Source organism: Hydractinia symbiolongicarpus, chromosome 9, assembly GCF_029227915.1.
Source record: "Hydractinia symbiolongicarpus strain clone_291-10 chromosome 9, HSymV2.1, whole genome shotgun sequence".
Lineage (NCBI taxonomy): Eukaryota > Metazoa > Cnidaria > Hydrozoa > Anthoathecata > Hydractiniidae > Hydractinia > Hydractinia symbiolongicarpus.
This window is the reverse complement of record NC_079883.1, coordinates 4119987-4137699: the sequence shown is the minus strand read 5'-3', so window position 1 is coordinate 4137699 and position 17713 is coordinate 4119987. Positions and strand designations below refer to the sequence as shown.

The following is a 17713-nucleotide window of genomic DNA, read 5'->3' as shown; positions in this document are numbered from 1 at the left end:
AAATCAAGTAACGCGTGAAATTAAAATGCATGTGCAAAGAATGTTACGCGTTCGATATGGTCTCCAAGGTTAATTTTTGATGCGCATTCATTTTGTGGTAGAAAAGTGGGGGACGTTTTAAATCTTGAACCCCTAACACTATGATCGAGTGTCTACTGGTATAGCGACTCTCTTAATCTTAACTTCCTTCTCTACATGTCCAAAATAGTATGCATGACTATACTGTCATTTTTATATTTATTGTTTATTTTTCAGGTCATCACAAGCAAATAGGCAAAAATATGCTTTGTTTTCAAACTAAACAAAAAATCTTGGCTTAAATGGCACATGGCTTAAATGTGGTATTCTGCCTGTAAGTTGCAGCTTTGCAGATTTGCTTCATCCGTGCTCCGTCAGTGTTCACCTCCAGATTAAAAACCGCATGGCTGAATTTGTTGTGTAAGACCTGGTTACCAACTACGAATGGGGCAGGCAAAAGAGATTTATGTCTACGTAGTTCTTTTAACTAAGTCAGGAGTTGGTGAATTAGCTAGGATGGTCAGGTTGGCCATGAATAGGCTTGCTCATGGATTAAAAAGACCAGTACTATTTGATAATTCTGGTCCGACGACGAAAATCTATTGGAAAACTCAATATTTATTCTTCAGATGTGCTTGAGCTATTGCTAGAAATAGCTAGCTAGATATAACTAGCTACAATTCATTTCTTCAGGTGAAATTATATACTCCACACATAAAAACACGTGCACACTTTACCAGGTTAAGCAAAGACTGATAAATAAAGGGAGTTTTTTTGTGACAAGTTAAAGGAGCATGAAAAGGATGAGTTTAATAAGATATGATGAGTCAACAAACGTTTGTAATGTCCTGTCTGGACTAAACGTGGTAGCTAGCTATATAGCTAATGAACGTTTTGTTTCAGAGCATTTGCTGGAAATCTACCCCTTTGATTGACTTGATGCTTAGGTCCAAAACAGCAGCTGGCTATCTAGTGCTGGCTAGTTAATTAGCTAGTTGGAAAGTTTTTTGCGAAGCAATTGAGCTTTGCGAGCGAAGCGAAATTGTGGAGCACGTTTGCTACACGCGAGGTATACCAAGAGAATTATTGAGATTCTCAAAATTTCGATAGAAAAAAAATCATATAAAATCAGCGTAAAAAAATAGGACTGATATTTTTGCACATAAAGCTAGGGTATTTTTTTTTCTAATAAAACAAATAAGTTTGGACCGAGGGGTTAAAGTATAAGTTTAGTAAAAAATGCAATAAGTACGGCTCGTACCCCCCCACCCCCGGATTTTGACCCCCCCCGTCTTTTGGTCCGGATTATACGTCCGCCGAACTTGAACACACAAAGAGGAATATGCCGTGAACAAGAAACGGTAGTCGGCATTTTAGACACGTATATTTTACAGACCCAAAATATGCCTTATTTCTTTGTATTATAGCTAATTATGGTATAAATAATTAATTAATTACTTTGCAATTTTGCTTCTAATACTATTATAGTTGTATTTTAATGAAACATAATAGTATTAAAACGGTTTTCTTCTTTTGAAAAAATTTATTGCTAGTCCTGTTTCTAATCGACTTTACTTGTGTATTTTAAGCTTTTTTGTTGCTGTGCTTTTTCTGGAGATTTTAGTTGGATTGGAAAGCTCCTGTGTAAGGTACCCATTCCTAAAGAAAAATTGAAGTAATTTGTACAATTAAAACGCGCCGAGCTGTGTTTTATTTTATTGTTTCTAAGAGGGTGTAAGAATACAATATTATCTATTTTAAGATAAAAACATTGTGGCTTCACGATAAAATACCAATATTAGGACCAACAATGAGTATGTTTATTATTTTTAAAAAAATAATAAACATACTCATTGTTGGTCCTAATATTGGTATATTATCAATTTTAATTGGTTTTATCCAAATCAAGGTAAGGCTTAATTACACGAAAGGTAGCTAGCTAGAGCTCAGTTTTGTATAAAAGAATTGAAAGTAATTTGTAGAATACATATGGAGAAGCTGTATTACTACCTAACTGATAGCCAGATATAGGAAAACCTGTAGCTAGGGCGCAGACAAAACAAATAGCTCTGGGCGCTAGAGTGAGCTGACCAACCGTTTTTTATCATTTTTTATTTATTATATAAGTAACCTGTTTCAGTAATTAAAAAAATATCCACTTTTGCTATCAAACCAACAGCAATGTAATTGTCAAAAGGAATTAGTTTTCCGTACACCCTCCCTGAGAACAAGGTTTAAAACGACATTAAAACATTAAAACTGTAATTAAACAGAACTTCAAGGATGTCCAAGCCGCACCACGTCCTCTAAACGGCGTGGGCATCTTCGAAACTGCTTGTAATTTTAGAACAAGGGTGCTGATAAGCTGCATACGCCGTATAACGTGCAGGCGTTTTTGGGCAAGTTTAGCGTTTTGCAAAAAAAATTGAAGTATTCACCCGAAAAAACCTGCATAGACCATAAAGTAAACTATGTGGTAGTAAAGTTCTTAAAAGAACTGTTTTTGATGGTTTTTGATAAAATTTACTTGATAAATAACTTTTAATTTTTATTAACTTCTTTCTCTTAAAGCATCTTTTTCCAACTATCGTCCACAAGGTATGTTACAAGGAATTGAATTTTGAAAATGCTCCAAGCAAGTTCGGGAAAGTGCGGGCGGTTATGGAAGACAATCACTAATTTAATTGGAAAAGTTGCCCGAACTCGCCCTTATATATGTGACTGTTTGCAGCTTATTGACACCCTCTTATTTTAGAATATTCTCAGGAATAATAGACCAAGAGAAATTACATCACAGTTTTTTGTCCACCGCCCACGTGTGTTTGAGAACAACCCACATAACAAAGTTCATTATTTTTTAAATTATTTGTGTAAAAATTACTATTTCATTCACGATAAACCATTTGTCAGTCATTTTATTCGCCCAACAAAGAATCCTATCCAAGGTGCTTTTCTATTAGTGCTGAATTTAATAATTGACATGGTTCAGCATAGTTTTTAAAAGGGTCGATTGCAAAATATGATTGCCAAAGTTCAGCACTTGTAATATTTGTGTATTTGTGTTCTCAGCTTCTAAAACACACACAAGAGACATTATAATTTCCTCTGGGTGATTACATTAATGTTGGTTGAAAAAAAACCGAATGATGAGAAGCATATGTTTTTAAATGGGTCTAGGACAATAAACTTATTTAATTTCCCTTGGCCTTGCATCAATCAAATTCTGAAAAAATAAACACTTCTAAAATTATTTTGTCAGATTTGGAAACTGTTGGTATGGTTGGAACTTTGCGTATAAAATTAGTAAAGTTGCCAAATTGTTTAGTTTTTTTCTTTTATACTTTTCCGAATTAGCCTTAATTATTTATAAGATGAAAAACAGTGCTTTCAATTCCATTGACTTGGCCATCCCTTAAAGGCACTGGAAGCTTCACTATATGAAAATGTTTTCTTTTTCTTTTAGATTGTGTACAATGGGAGTGAGTGATGTAATCTTCTAATGCGTGTGGTGAAAAGAAGGCGAATCCGTTATTGTTTTTCTGCCCAAATTTGAAGCTATTTAATAAATCTTGATAAAGTTAAAAAACTGTTTTGATTTGTTTGTTTTTGTTTTAATTGTTTCCCGTGAGTTTTCGAAATTCGTTCCAGCAGATTCTGTGGCTTCTACTGCCGGTATTTTTACGTGAAAAAAATACTGTTTTGTTGTGGGGTCATTTACGAAATCGTTAACATGAAAAGGATGCATGAAAAGGATGAGTTTAATAAGATATGATGAGTCAACAAACGTTTGTAATGTCCTGTCTGGACTAAACGTGGTAGCTAGCTATATAGCTAATGAACGTTTTGTTTCAGAGCATTTGCTGGAAATCTACCCCTTTGATTGACTTGATGCTTAGGTCCAAAACAGCAGCTGGCTATCTAGTGCTGGCTAGTTAATTAGCTAGTTAGAAAGTTTTTTGCGAAGCAATTGAGCTTTGCGAGCGAAGCGAAATTGTGGAGCACGTTTGCTACACGCGAGGTATACCAAGAGAATTATTGAGATTCTCAAAATTTCGATAGAAAAAAAATCATATAAAATCAGCGTAAAGAAATAGGACTGATATTTTTGCACATAAAGCTAGGGTATTTTTTTTTCTAATAAAACAAATAAGTTTGGACCGAGGGGTTAAAGTATAAGTTTAGTAAAAAATGCAATAAGTACGGCTCGTACCCCCCACCCCCGGATTTTGACCCCCCCCCGTCTTTTGGTCCGGATTATACGTCCGCCGAACTTGAACACACAAAGAGGAATATGCCGTGAACAAGAAACGGTAGTCGGCATTTTAGACACGTATATTTTACAGACCTAAAATATGCCTTATTTCTTTGTATTATAGCTAATTATGGTATAAATAATTAATTAATTACTTTGCAATTTTGCTTCTAATACTATTATAGTTGTATTTTAATGAAACATAATAGTATTAAAACGGTTTTCTTCTTTTGAAAAAATTTATTGCTAGTCCTGTTTCTAATCGACTTTACTTGTGTATTTTAAGCTTTTTTGTTGCTGTGCTTTTTCTGGAGATTTTAGTTGGATTGGAAAGCTCCTGTGTAAGGTACCCATTCCTAAAGAAAAATTGAAGTAATTTGTACAATTAAAACGCGCCGAGCTGTGTTTTATTTTATTGTTTCTAAGAGGATGTAAGAATACAATATTATCTATTTTAAGATAAAAACATTGTGGCTTCACGATAAAATACCAATATTAGGACCAACAATGAGTATGTTTATTATTTTTAAAAAAATAATAAACATACTCATTGTTGGTCCTAATATTGGTATATTATCAATTTTAATTGGTTTTATCCAAATCAAGATAAGGCTTAATTACACGAAAGGTAGCTAGCTAGAGCTCAGTTTTGTATAAAAGAATTGAAAGTAATTTGTAGAATACATATGGAGAAGCTGTATTACTACCTAACTGATAGCCAGATATAGGAAAACCTGTAGCTAGGGCGCAGACAAAACAAATAGCTCTGGGCGCTAGAGTGAGCTGACCAACCGTTTTTTATCATTTTTTATTTATTATATAAGTAACCTGTTTCAGTAATTAAAAAAATATCCACTTTTGCTATCAAACCAACAGCAATGTAATTGTCAATAGGAATTAGTTTTCCGTACACCCTCCCTGAGAACAAGGTTTAAAACGACATTAAAACATTAAAACTGTCATTAAACAGAACTTCAAGGATGCCCAAGCCGCACCACGTCCTCTAAACGGCGTGGGCATCTTCGAAACTGCTTGTAATTTTAGAACAAGGGTGCTGATAAGCTGCATACGCCGTATAACGTGCAGGCGTTTTTGGGCAAGTTTAGCGTTTTGCAAAAAAATTGAAGTATTCACCCGAAAAAACCTGCATAGACCATAAAGTAAACTATGTTGTAGTAAAGTTCTTAAAAGAACTGTTTTTGATGGTTTTTGATAAAATTTACTTGATAAATAACTTTTAATTTTTATTAACTTCTTTCTCTTAAAGCATCTTTTTCCAACTATCGTCCACAAGGTATGTTACAAGGAATTGAATTTTGAAAATGCTCCAGGCAAGTTCGGGAAAGTGCGGGCGGTTTTGGAAGACAATCACTAATTTAATTGGAAAAGTTGCCCGAACTCGCCCTTATATATGTGACTGTTTGCAGCTTATTGACACCCTCTTATTTTAGAATATTCTCAGGAATAATAGACCAAGAGAAATTACATCACAGTTTTTTGTCCACCGCCCACGTGTGTTTGAGAACAACCCACATAACAAAGTTCATTATTTTTTAAATTATTTGTGTAAAAATTACTATTTCATTCACGATAAACCATTTGTCAGTCATTTTATTCGCCCAACAAAGAATCCTATCCAAGGTGCTTTTCTATTAGTGCTGAATTTAATAATTGACATGGTTCAGCATAGTTTTTAAAAGGGTCGATTGCAAAATATGATTGCCAAAGTTCAGCACTTGTAATATTTGTGTATTTGTGTACTCAGCTTCTAAAACACACACAAGAGACATTATAATTTCCTCTGGGTGATTACATTAATGTTGGTTGAAAAAAAACCGAATGATGAGAAGCATATGTTTTTAAATGGGTCTAGGACAATAAACTTATTTAATTTCCCTTGGCCTTGCATCAATCAAATTCTGAAAAAATAAACACTTCTAAAATTATTTTGTCAGATTTGGAAACTGTTGGTATGGTTGGAACTTTGCGTATAAAATTAGTAAAGTTGCCAAATTGTTTAGTTTTTTTCTTTTATACTTTTCCGAATTAGCCTTAATTATTTATAAGATGAAAAACAGTGCTTTCAATTCCATTGACTTGGCCATCCCTTAAAGGCACTGGAAGCTTCACTATATGAAAATGTTTTCTTTTTCTTTTAGATTGTGTACAATGGGAGTGAGTGATGTAATCTTCTAATGCGTGTGGTGAAAAGAAGGCGAATCCGTTATTGTTTTTCTGCCCAAATTTGAAGCTATTTAATAAATCTTGATAAAGTTAAAAAACTGTTTTGATTTGTTTGTTTTTGTTTTAATTGTTTCCCGTGAGTTTTCGAAATTCGTTCCAGCAGATTCTGTGGCTTCTACTGCCGGTATTTTTACGTGAAAAAAATACTGTTTTGTTGTGAGGTCATTTACGAAATCGTTAACATGAAAAGGATGCATGAAAAGGATGAGTTTAATAAGATATGATGAGTCAACAAACGTTTGTAATGTCCTGTCTGGACTAAACGTGGTAGCTAGCTATATAGCTAATGAACGTTTTGTTTCAGAGCATTTGCTGGAAATCTACCCCTTTGATTGACTTGATGCTTAGGTCCAAAACAGCAGCTGGCTATCTAGTGCTGGCTAGTTAATTAGCTAGTTAGAAAGTTTTTTGCGAAGCAATTGAGCTTTGCGAGCGAAGCGAAATTGTGGAGCACGTTTGCTACACGCGAGGTATACCAAGAGAATTATTGAGATTCTCAAAATTTCGATAGAAAAAAAATCATATAAAATCAGCGTAAAGAAATAGGACTGATATTTTTGCACATAAAGCTAGGGTATTTTTTTTTCTAATAAAACAAATAAGTTTGGACCGAGGGGTTAAAGTATAAGTTTAGTAAAAAATGCAATAAGTACGGCTCGTACCCCCCCACCCCCGGATTTTGACCCCCCCCCGTCTTTTGGTCCGGATTATACGTCCGCCGAACTTGAACACACAAAGAGGAATATGCCGTGAACAAGAAACGGTAGTCGGCATTTTAGACACGTATATTTTACAGACCCAAAATATGCCTTATTTCTTTGTATTATAGCTAATTATGGTATAAATAATTAATTAATTACTTTGCAATTTTGCTTCTAATACTATTATAGTTGTATTTTAATGAAACATAATAGTATTAAAACGGTTTTCTTCTTTTGAAAAAATTTATTGCTAGTCCTGTTTCTAATCGACTTTACTTGTGTATTTTAAGCTTTTTTGTTGCTGTGCTTTTTCTGGAGATTTTAGTTGGATTGGAAAGCTCCTGTGTAAGGTACCCATTCCTAAAGAAAAATTGAAGTAATTTGTACAATTAAAACGCGCCGAGCTGTGTTTTATTTTATTGTTTCTAAGAGGATGTAAGAATACAATATTATCTATTTTAAGATAAAAACATTGTGGCTTCACGATAAAATACCAATATTAGGACCAACAATGAGTATGTTTATTATTTTTTAAAAAATAATAAACATACTCATTGTTGGTCCTAATATTGGTATATTATCAATTTTAATTGGTTTTATCCAAATCAAGATAAGGCTTAATTACACGAAAGGTAGCTAGCTAGAGCTCAGTTTTGTATAAAAGAATTGAAAGTAATTTGTAGAATACATATGGAGAAGCTGTATTACTACCTAACTGATAGCCAGATATAGGAAAACCTGTAGCTAGGGCGCAGACAAAACAAATAGCTCTGGGCGCTAGAGTGAGCTGACCAACCGTTTTTTATCATTTTTTATTTATTATATATGTAACCTGTTTCAGTAATTAAAAAAATATCCACTTTTGCTATCAAACCAACAGCAATGTAATTGTCAATAGGAATTAGTTTTCCGTACACCCTCCCTGAGAACAAGGTTTAAAACGACATTAAAACATTAAAACTGTCATTAAACAGAACTTCAAGGATGCCCAAGCCGCACCACGTCCTCTAAACGGCGTGGGCATCTTCGAAACTGCTTGTAATTTTAGAACAAGGGTGCTGATAAGCTGCATACGCCGTATAACGTGCAGGCGTTTTTGGGCAAGTTTAGCGTTTTGCAAAAAAATTGAAGTATTCACCCGAAAAAACCTGCATAGACCATAAAGTAAACTATGTGGTAGTAAAGTTCTTAAAAGAACTGTTTTTGATGGTTTTTGATAAAATTTACTTGATAAATAACTTTTAATTTTTATTAACTTCTTTCTCTTAAAGCATCTTTTTCCAACTATCGTCCACAAGGTATGTTACAAGGAATTGAATTTTGAAAATGCTCCAGGCAAGTTCGGGAAAGTGCGGGCGGTTTTGGAAGACAATCACTAATTTAATTGGAAAAGTTGCCCGAACTCGCCCTTATATATGTGACTGTTTGCAGCTTATTGACACCCTCTTATTTTAGAATATTCTCAGGAATAATAGACCAAGAGAAATTACATCACAGTTTTTTGTCCACCGCCCACGTGTGTTTGAGAACAACCCACATAACAAAGTTCATTATTTTTTAAATTATTTGTGTAAAAATTACTATTTCATTCACGATAAACCATTTGTCAGTCATTTTATTCGCCCAACAAAGAATCCTATCCAAGGTGCTTTTCTATTAGTGCTGAATTTAATAATTGACATGGTTCAGCATAGTTTTTAAAAGGGTCGATTGCAAAATATGATTGCCAAAGTTCAGCACTTGTAATATTTGTGTATTTGTGTACTCAGCTTCTAAAACACACACAAGAGACATTATAATTTCCTCTGGGTGATTACATTAATGTTGGTTGAAAAAAAACCGAATGATGAGAAGCATATGTTTTTAAATGGGTCTAGGACAATAAACTTATTTAATTTCCCTTGGCCTTGCATCAATCAAATTCTGAAAAAATAAACACTTCTAAAATTATTTTGTCAGATTTGGAAACTGTTGGTATGGTTGGAACTTTGCGTATAAAATTAGTAAAGTTGCCAAATTGTTTAGTTTTTTTCTTTTATACTTTTCCGAATTAGCCTTAATTATTTATAAGATGAAAAACAGTGCTTTCAATTCCATTGACTTGGCCATCCCTTAAAGGCACTGGAAGCTTCACTATATGAAAATGTTTTCTTTTTCTTTTAGATTGTGTACAATGGGAGTGAGTGATGTAATCTTCTAATGCGTGTGGTGAAAAGAAGGCGAATCCGTTATTGTTTTTCTGCCCAAATTTGAAGCTATTTAATAAATCTTGATAAAGTTAAAAAACTGTTTTGATTTGTTTGTTTTTGTTTTAATTGTTTCCCGTGAGTTTTCGAAATTCGTTCCAGCAGATTCTGTGGCTTCTACTGCCGGTATTTTTACGTGAAAAAAATACTGTTTTGTTGTGAGGTCATTTACGAAATCGTTAACATGAAAAGGATGCATGAAAAGGATGAGTTTAATAAGATATGATGAGTCAACAAACGTTTGTAATGTCCTGTCTGGACTAAACGTGGTAGCTAGCTATATAGCTAATGAACGTTTTGTTTCAGAGCATTTGCTGGAAATCTACCCCTTTGATTGACTTGATGCTTAGGTCCAAAACAGCAGCTGGCTATCTAGTGCTGGCTAGTTAATTAGCTAGTTAGAAAGTTTTTTGCGAAGCAATTGAGCTTTGCGAGCGAAGCGAAATTGTGGAGCACGTTTGCTACACGCGAGGTATACCAAGAGAATTATTGAGATTCTCAAAATTTCGATAGAAAAAAAATCATATAAAATCAGCGTAAAGAAATAGGACTGATATTTTTGCACATAAAGCTAGGGTATTTTTTTTTCTAATAAAACAAATAAGTTTGGACCGAGGGGTTAAAGTATAAGTTTAGTAAAAAATGCAATAAGTACGGCTCGTACCCCCCCACCCCCGGATTTTGACCCCCCCCGTCTTTTGGTCCGGATTATACGTCCGCCGAACTTGAACACACAAAGAGGAATATGCCGTGAACAAGAAACGGTAGTCGGCATTTTAGACACGTATATTTTACAGACCTAAAATATGCCTTATTTCTTTGTATTATAGCTAATTATGGTATAAATAATTAATTAATTACTTTGCAATTTTGCTTCTAATACTATTATAGTTGTATTTTAATGAAACATAATAGTATTAAAACGGTTTTCTTCTTTTGAAAAAATTTATTGCTAGTCCTGTTTCTAATCGACTTTACTTGTGTATTTTAAGCTTTTTTGTTGCTGTGCTTTTTCTGGAGATTTTAGTTGGATTGGAAAGCTCCTGTGTAAGGTACCCATTCCTAAAGAAAAATTGAAGTAATTTGTACAATTAAAACGCGCCGAGCTGTGTTTTATTTTATTGTTTCTAAGAGGATGTAAGAATACAATATTATCTATTTTAAGATAAAAACATTGTGGCTTCACGATAAAATACCAATATTAGGACCAACAATGAGTATGTTTATTATTTTTTAAAAAATAATAAACATACTCATTGTTGGTCCTAATATTGGTATATTATCAATTTTAATTGGTTTTATCCAAATCAAGATAAGGCTTAATTACACGAAAGGTAGCTAGCTAGAGCTCAGTTTTGTATAAAAGAATTGAAAGTAATTTGTAGAATACATATGGAGAAGCTGTATTACTACCTAACTGATAGCCAGATATAGGAAAACCTGTAGCTAGGGCGCAGACAAAACAAATAGCTCTGGGCGCTAGAGTGAGCTGACCAACCGTTTTTTATCATTTTTTATTTATTATATAAGTAACCTGTTTCAGTAATTAAAAAAATATCCACTTTTGCTATCAAACCAACAGCAATGTAATTGTCAATAGGAATTAGTTTTCCGTACACCCTCCCTGAGAACAAGGTTTAAAACGACATTAAAACATTAAAACTGTCATTAAACAGAACTTCAAGGATGCCCAAGCCGCACCACGTCCTCTAAACGGCGTGGGCATCTTCGAAACTGCTTGTAATTTTAGAACAAGGGTGCTGATAAGCTGCATACGCCGTATAACGTGCAGGCGTTTTTGGGCAAGTTTAGCGTTTTGCAAAAAAATTGAAGTATTCACCCGAAAAAACCTGCATAGACCATAAAGTAAACTATGTGGTAGTAAAGTTCTTAAAAGAACTGTTTTTGATGGTTTTTGATAAAATTTACTTGATAAATAACTTTTAATTTTTATTAACTTCTTTCTCTTAAAGCATCTTTTTCCAACTATCGTCCACAAGGTATGTTACAAGGAATTGAATTTTGAAAATGCTCCAGGCAAGTTCGGGAAAGTGCGGGCGGTTTTGGAAGACAATCACTAATTTAATTGGAAAAGTTGCCCGAACTCGCCCTTATATATGTGACTGTTTGCAGCTTATTGACACCCTCTTATTTTAGAATATTCTCAGGAATAATAGACCAAGAGAAATTACATCACAGTTTTTTGTCCACCGCCCACGTGTGTTTGAGAACAACCCACATAACAAAGTTCATTATTTTTTAAATTATTTGTGTAAAAATTACTATTTCATTCACGATAAACCATTTGTCAGTCATTTTATTCGCCCAACAAAGAATCCTATCCAAGGTGCTTTTCTATTAGTGCTGAATTTAATAATTGACATGGTTCAGCATAGTTTTTAAAAGGGTCGATTGCAAAATATGATTGCCAAAGTTCAGCACTTGTAATATTTGTGTATTTGTGTACTCAGCTTCTAAAACACACACAAGAGACATTATAATTTCCTCTGGGTGATTACATTAATGTTGGTTGAAAAAAAACCGAATGATGAGAAGCATATGTTTTTAAATGGGTCTAGGACAATAAACTTATTTAATTTCCCTTGGCCTTGCATCAATCAAATTCTGAAAAAATAAACACTTCTAAAATTATTTTGTCAGATTTGGAAACTGTTGGTATGGTTGGAACTTTGCGTATAAAATTAGTAAAGTTGCCAAATTGTTTAGTTTTTTTCTTTTATACTTTTCCGAATTAGCCTTAATTATTTATAAGATGAAAAACAGTGCTTTCAATTCCATTGACTTGGCCATCCCTTAAAGGCACTGGAAGCTTCACTATATGAAAATGTTTTCTTTTTCTTTTAGATTGTGTACAATGGGAGTGAGTGATGTAATCTTCTAATGCGTGTGGTGAAAAGAAGGCGAATCCGTTATTGTTTTTCTGCCCAAATTTGAAGCTATTTAATAAATCTTGATAAAGTTAAAAAACTGTTTTGATTTGTTTGTTTTTGTTTTAATTGTTTCCCGTGAGTTTTCGAAATTCGTTCCAGCAGATTCTGTGGCTTCTACTGCCGGTATTTTTACGTGAAAAAAATACTGTTTTGTTGTGAGGTCATTTACGAAATCGTTAACATGAAAAGGATGCATGAAAAGGATGAGTTTAATAAGATATGATGAGTCAACAAACGTTTGTAATGTCCTGTCTGGACTAAACGTGGTAGCTAGCTATATAGCTAATGAACGTTTTGTTTCAGAGCATTTGCTGGAAATCTACCCCTTTGATTGACTTGATGCTTAGGTCCAAAACAGCAGCTGGCTATCTAGTGCTGGCTAGTTAATTAGCTAGTTGGAAAGTTTTTTGCGAAGCAATTGAGCTTTGCGAGCGAAGCGAAATTGTGGAGCACGTTTGCTACACGCGAGGTATACCAAGAGAATTATTGAGATTCTCAAAATTTCGATAGAAAAAAAATCATATAAAATCAGCGTAAAGAAATAGGACTGATATTTTTGCACATAAAGCTAGGGTATTTTTTTTTCTAATAAAACAAATAAGTTTGGACCGAGGGGTTAAAGTATAAGTTTAGTAAAAAATGCAATAAGTACGGCTCGTACCCCCCCACCCCCGGATTTTGACCCCCCCCGTCTTTTGGTCCGGATTATACGTCCGCCGAACTTGAACACACAAAGAGGAATATGCCGTGAACAAGAAACGGTAGTCGGCATTTTAGACACGTATATTTTACAGACCCAAAATATGCCTTATTTCTTTGTATTATAGCTAATTATGGTATAAATAATTAATTAATTACTTTGCAATTTTGCTTCTAATACTATTATAGTTGTATTTTAATGAAACATAATAGTATTAAAACGGTTTTCTTCTTTTGAAAAAATTTATTGCTAGTCCTGTTTCTAATCGACTTTACTTGTGTATTTTAAGCTTTTTTGTTGCTGTGCTTTTTCTGGAGATTTTAGTTGGATTGGAAAGCTCCTGTGTAAGGTACCCATTCCTAAAGAAAAATTGAAGTAATTTGTACAATTAAAACGCGCCGAGCTGTGTTTTATTTTATTGTTTCTAAGAGGATGTAAGAATACAATATTATCTATTTTAAGATAAAAACATTGTGGCTTCACGATAAAATACCAATATTAGGACCAACAATGAGTATGTTTATTATTTTTAAAAAAATAATAAACATACTCATTGTTGGTCCTAATATTGGTATATTATCAATTTTAATTGGTTTTATCCAAATCAAGGTAAGGCTTAATTACACGAAAGGTAGCTAGCTAGAGCTCAGTTTTGTATAAAAGAATTGAAAGTAATTTGTAGAATACATATGGAGAAGCTGTATTACTACCTAACTGATAGCCAGATATAGGAAAACCTGTAGCTAGGGCGCAGACAAAACAAATAGCTCTGGGCGCTAGAGTGAGCTGACCAACCGTTTTTTATCATTTTTTATTTATTATATAAGTAACCTGTTTCAGTAATTAAAAAAATATCCACTTTTGCTATCAAACCAACAGCAATGTAATTGTCAATAGGAATTAGTTTTCCGTACACTCTCCCTGAGAACAAGGTTTAAAACGACATTAAAACATTAAAACTGTCATTAAACAGAACTTCAAGGATGCCCAAGCCGCACCACGTCCTCTAAACGGCGTGGGCATCTTCGAAACTGCTTGTAATTTTAGAACAAGGGTGCTGATAAGCTGCATACGCCGTATAACGTGCAGGCGTTTTTGGGCAAGTTTAGCGTTTTGCAAAAAAATTGAAGTATTCACCCAAAAAAACCTGCATAGACCATAAAGTAAACTATGTGGTAGTAAAGTTCTTAAAAGAACTGTTTTTGATGGTTTTTGATAAAATTTACTTGATAAATAACTTTTAATTTTTATTAACTTCTTTCTCTTAAGCATCTTTTTCCAACTATCGTCCACAAGGTATGTTACAAGGAATTGAATTTTGAAAATGCTCCAGGCAAGTTCGGGAAAGTGCGGGCGGTTTTGGAAGACAATCACTAATTTAATTGGAAAAGTTGCCCGAACTCGCCCTTATATATGTGACTGTTTGCAGCTTATTGACACCCTCTTATTTTAGAATATTCTCAGGAATAATAGACCAAGAGAAATTACATCACAGTTTTTTGTCCACCGCCCACGTGTGTTTGAGAACAACCCACATAACAAAGTTCATTATTTTTTAAATTATTTGTGTAAAAATTACTATTTCATTCACGATAAACCATTTGTCAGTCATTTTATTCGCCCAACAAAGAATCCTATCCAAGGTGCTTTTCTATTAGTGCTGAATTTAATAATTGACATGGTTCAGCATAGTTTTTAAAAGGGTCGATTGCAAAATATGATTGCCAAAGTTCAGCACTTGTAATATTTGTGTATTTGTGTTCTCAGCTTCTAAAACACACACAAGAGACATTATAATTTCCTCTGGGTTATTAATGTTGGTTGAAAAAAAACCGAATGATGAGAAGCATATGTTTTTAAATGGGTCTAGGACAATAAACTTATTTAATTTCCCTTGGCCTTGCATCAATCAAATTCTGAAAAAATAAACACTTCTAAAATTATTTTGTCAGATTTGGAAACTGTTGGTATGGTTGGAACTTTGCGTATAAAATTAGTAAAGTTGCCAAATTGTTTAGTTTTTTTCTTTTATACTTTTCCGAATTAGCCTTAATTATTTATAAGATGAAAAACAGTGCTTTCAATTCCATTGACTTGGCCATCCCTTAAAGGCACTGGAAGCTTCACTATATGAAAATGTTTTCTTTTTCTTTTAGATTGTGTACAATGGGAGTGAGTGATGTAATCTTCTAATGCGTGTGGTGAAAAGAAGGCGAATCCGTTATTGTTTTTCTGCCCAAATTTGAAGCTATTTAATAAATCTTGATAAAGTTAAAAAACTGTTTTGATTTGTTTGTTTTTGTTTTAATTGTTTCCCGTGAGTTTTCGAAATTCGTTCCAGCAGATTCTGTGGCTTCTACTGCCGGTATTTTTACGTGAAAAAAATACTGTTTTGTTGTGAGGTCATTTACGAAATCGTTAACGTTAGGACCAACTTCTGCGGGTAGTACAACTCGATGTATCACATATCTTTCGGAATACTGCTAAAAGTGTAATTTTGTATTGCGCTCTTTACTTTTACCATTCTGTGGGAAAAGGCGGTACAAAATTTTAACACGCGTTATTCGTTTTTGTTAGTTTCGCGTAATCTAATTTTCTCGCACATTTTGAAAAGAATATCCCACGCACATCAAATACTCGCGCAGTCTATTCGCAAAAAAACTGTTTTTGAGCAACGAATTGTTCCGCAGAGCGTTCATTTTCCTACCTCGTCCCCAGGGTTCTTCTATATGATATTCAATTTTGATGTATTTCGGAAGATGTTAGCCCCAATTAAATAAGAAGCGCTAGGGACAAAGTATTGGATAGTTTAATTTTGCTTGCAACTTGCGAAATGCTTCGCAACCTTTTTTTTAATTTCTAGTGTGGCTTCTCCTTCTTCTTCTTCTTCTATGCCCTTTCGATTTGTAAAAACAGTGTTTTATTTATCTTAGGCGAGGCAAATGACTTTAAAGTCATTTCTTTTCGTAGACTAATCCTTTTATGTTAAAATGAACAGGGAGACGGGACGTCATTCCGCCATTTCGCCATAGTCTAATTTTTGTGGCGCTCACCCATTTCGCCATATGCAAGTATCTAGCTTGGGTTTCAATGCATGTCTTTTAGAACCAGCTATTTTCCCTTTATTTCGGTAAGTCGTCCACGTACTACTTCCTGAATATGAAGGAGATAGAATATTCAACACACGTTAGACCTATGTACTTTTCATCTTCTCTATATGCCCAGCTTTTAGCACACAATAGCCTAGACGCTAAACAACAGTGTAGCATGTAGCGAGATGTTTATACTTCTCAAGTGAACTGAATCTTAGCGGCACCCCCAAATGGTACCGAGACTCCCGGCCGGGATTACGTAATCGCATAATGTTAAAAAGGTGAAGCCGTACTGCATCCTAGTTAGGATGTCACGTCACGTGATACAGCCTATTTAAGCGGGCAATTTTAAAACTTTAAATTTAACGGATCTCCGGGGTGCTATAAACCTTAGACTACCTCATCTCAATCAAACATTGGAAAAAATTGAAAAAAAAAAAGAATAAAAAATAAAAATTAAAAAGTTAAAAAGTAATCTCCATTAGAATTTGCCAAATACATTAGAGATGGAAGTCTTAAACGAAAGCAGACTTCCATCACAGGTCACTTGGTCTGGAAGATTATTCCACACTTTTGCAGCTCTAAATGGGAGGGCTTTTTTGCCGAATTTCGTGTTGACCGAGGGAAGTGTGAATCTGTTTTGTAGCTCCTCCTGTTTGATGATTTTTTTTTTTTTTCGCCAAAAGAAATTTACATACAACTATTTCAAAATTACAGATACAAGTTCTACATACACATAAGTACAGGCATGAATTTCTACATTATATTTGTAGATGGAATGCTTTTTATTTCATCGTTTAGAAGCATGCTCCAGAGTTTTGGGCCTCGGTTTGATATTGAAAATTTTGTTACATTAGATATGATTTTTGGCCGAAGGAAATTATTACCTGAAAATCTAGTTGGATATTTATGTTGAACGTTCTTAAATAATGTAATGAATATATTTGGTGCTATTAAATTTTTAATCTTATACATGAAAATAAGGACTTGAAAAATGTTTAGCTGACATACATTAAGAATACCCAGTTCTTTTAGCAATGGTCTAGAATGGGAACATTTGTTCTGTCGTAATATAATCCTACTGGATTATGACAGTTTTTGTCAAAAGGAATTTTGAGCGAATGTAATCAGGAGCAATGTGATTCATGGCTTTGAAAGCTAATATGGCATCGTTCTTGATGAGTAAATTATTCATTGAATATTCCCTCTCTTTCCCAAGAAAGGTACGAACACATTTTAATCGTTTTTCTAGTTTTCATAAACTACCTTGGGTGGCACAAGCCCATACTGAGGAGCAGTAGTTGAAATATGGCGTGACAAGTGCATTAATTAAAAGGTTTTTTGTGTGAGGTGTTAAACAGGATGCAATGGTTCTAATTTTAGAATATTTAATTAGTATTTTTCTATTTATGTCATTAATATTTAACTTTTTCGCTCCTCTTCAAAGGAATACCCATATAGTTGATAGTTTTGTTCTCAACTTTTTTTAACTGGGTGTGGTTGCCGCAA

The 17713-nt window shown here is 33.9% G+C and overlaps 1 long non-coding RNA gene across 1 annotated transcript; it reads left to right on the top strand.

Moving 5' to 3' along the window:
• The first annotated feature begins 1933 nt into the window (after positions 1-1933).
• Positions 1934-15400, top strand: LOC130657696 (uncharacterized). The gene is made up of 5 exons (XR_008985199.1): positions 1934-4701; positions 6430-7650; positions 9379-10598; positions 12327-13546; positions 15269-15400. It is a non-coding gene; the product is annotated as an uncharacterized LOC130657696 (long non-coding RNA).
• The last annotated feature ends 2313 nt before the right edge of the window (positions 15401-17713 follow it).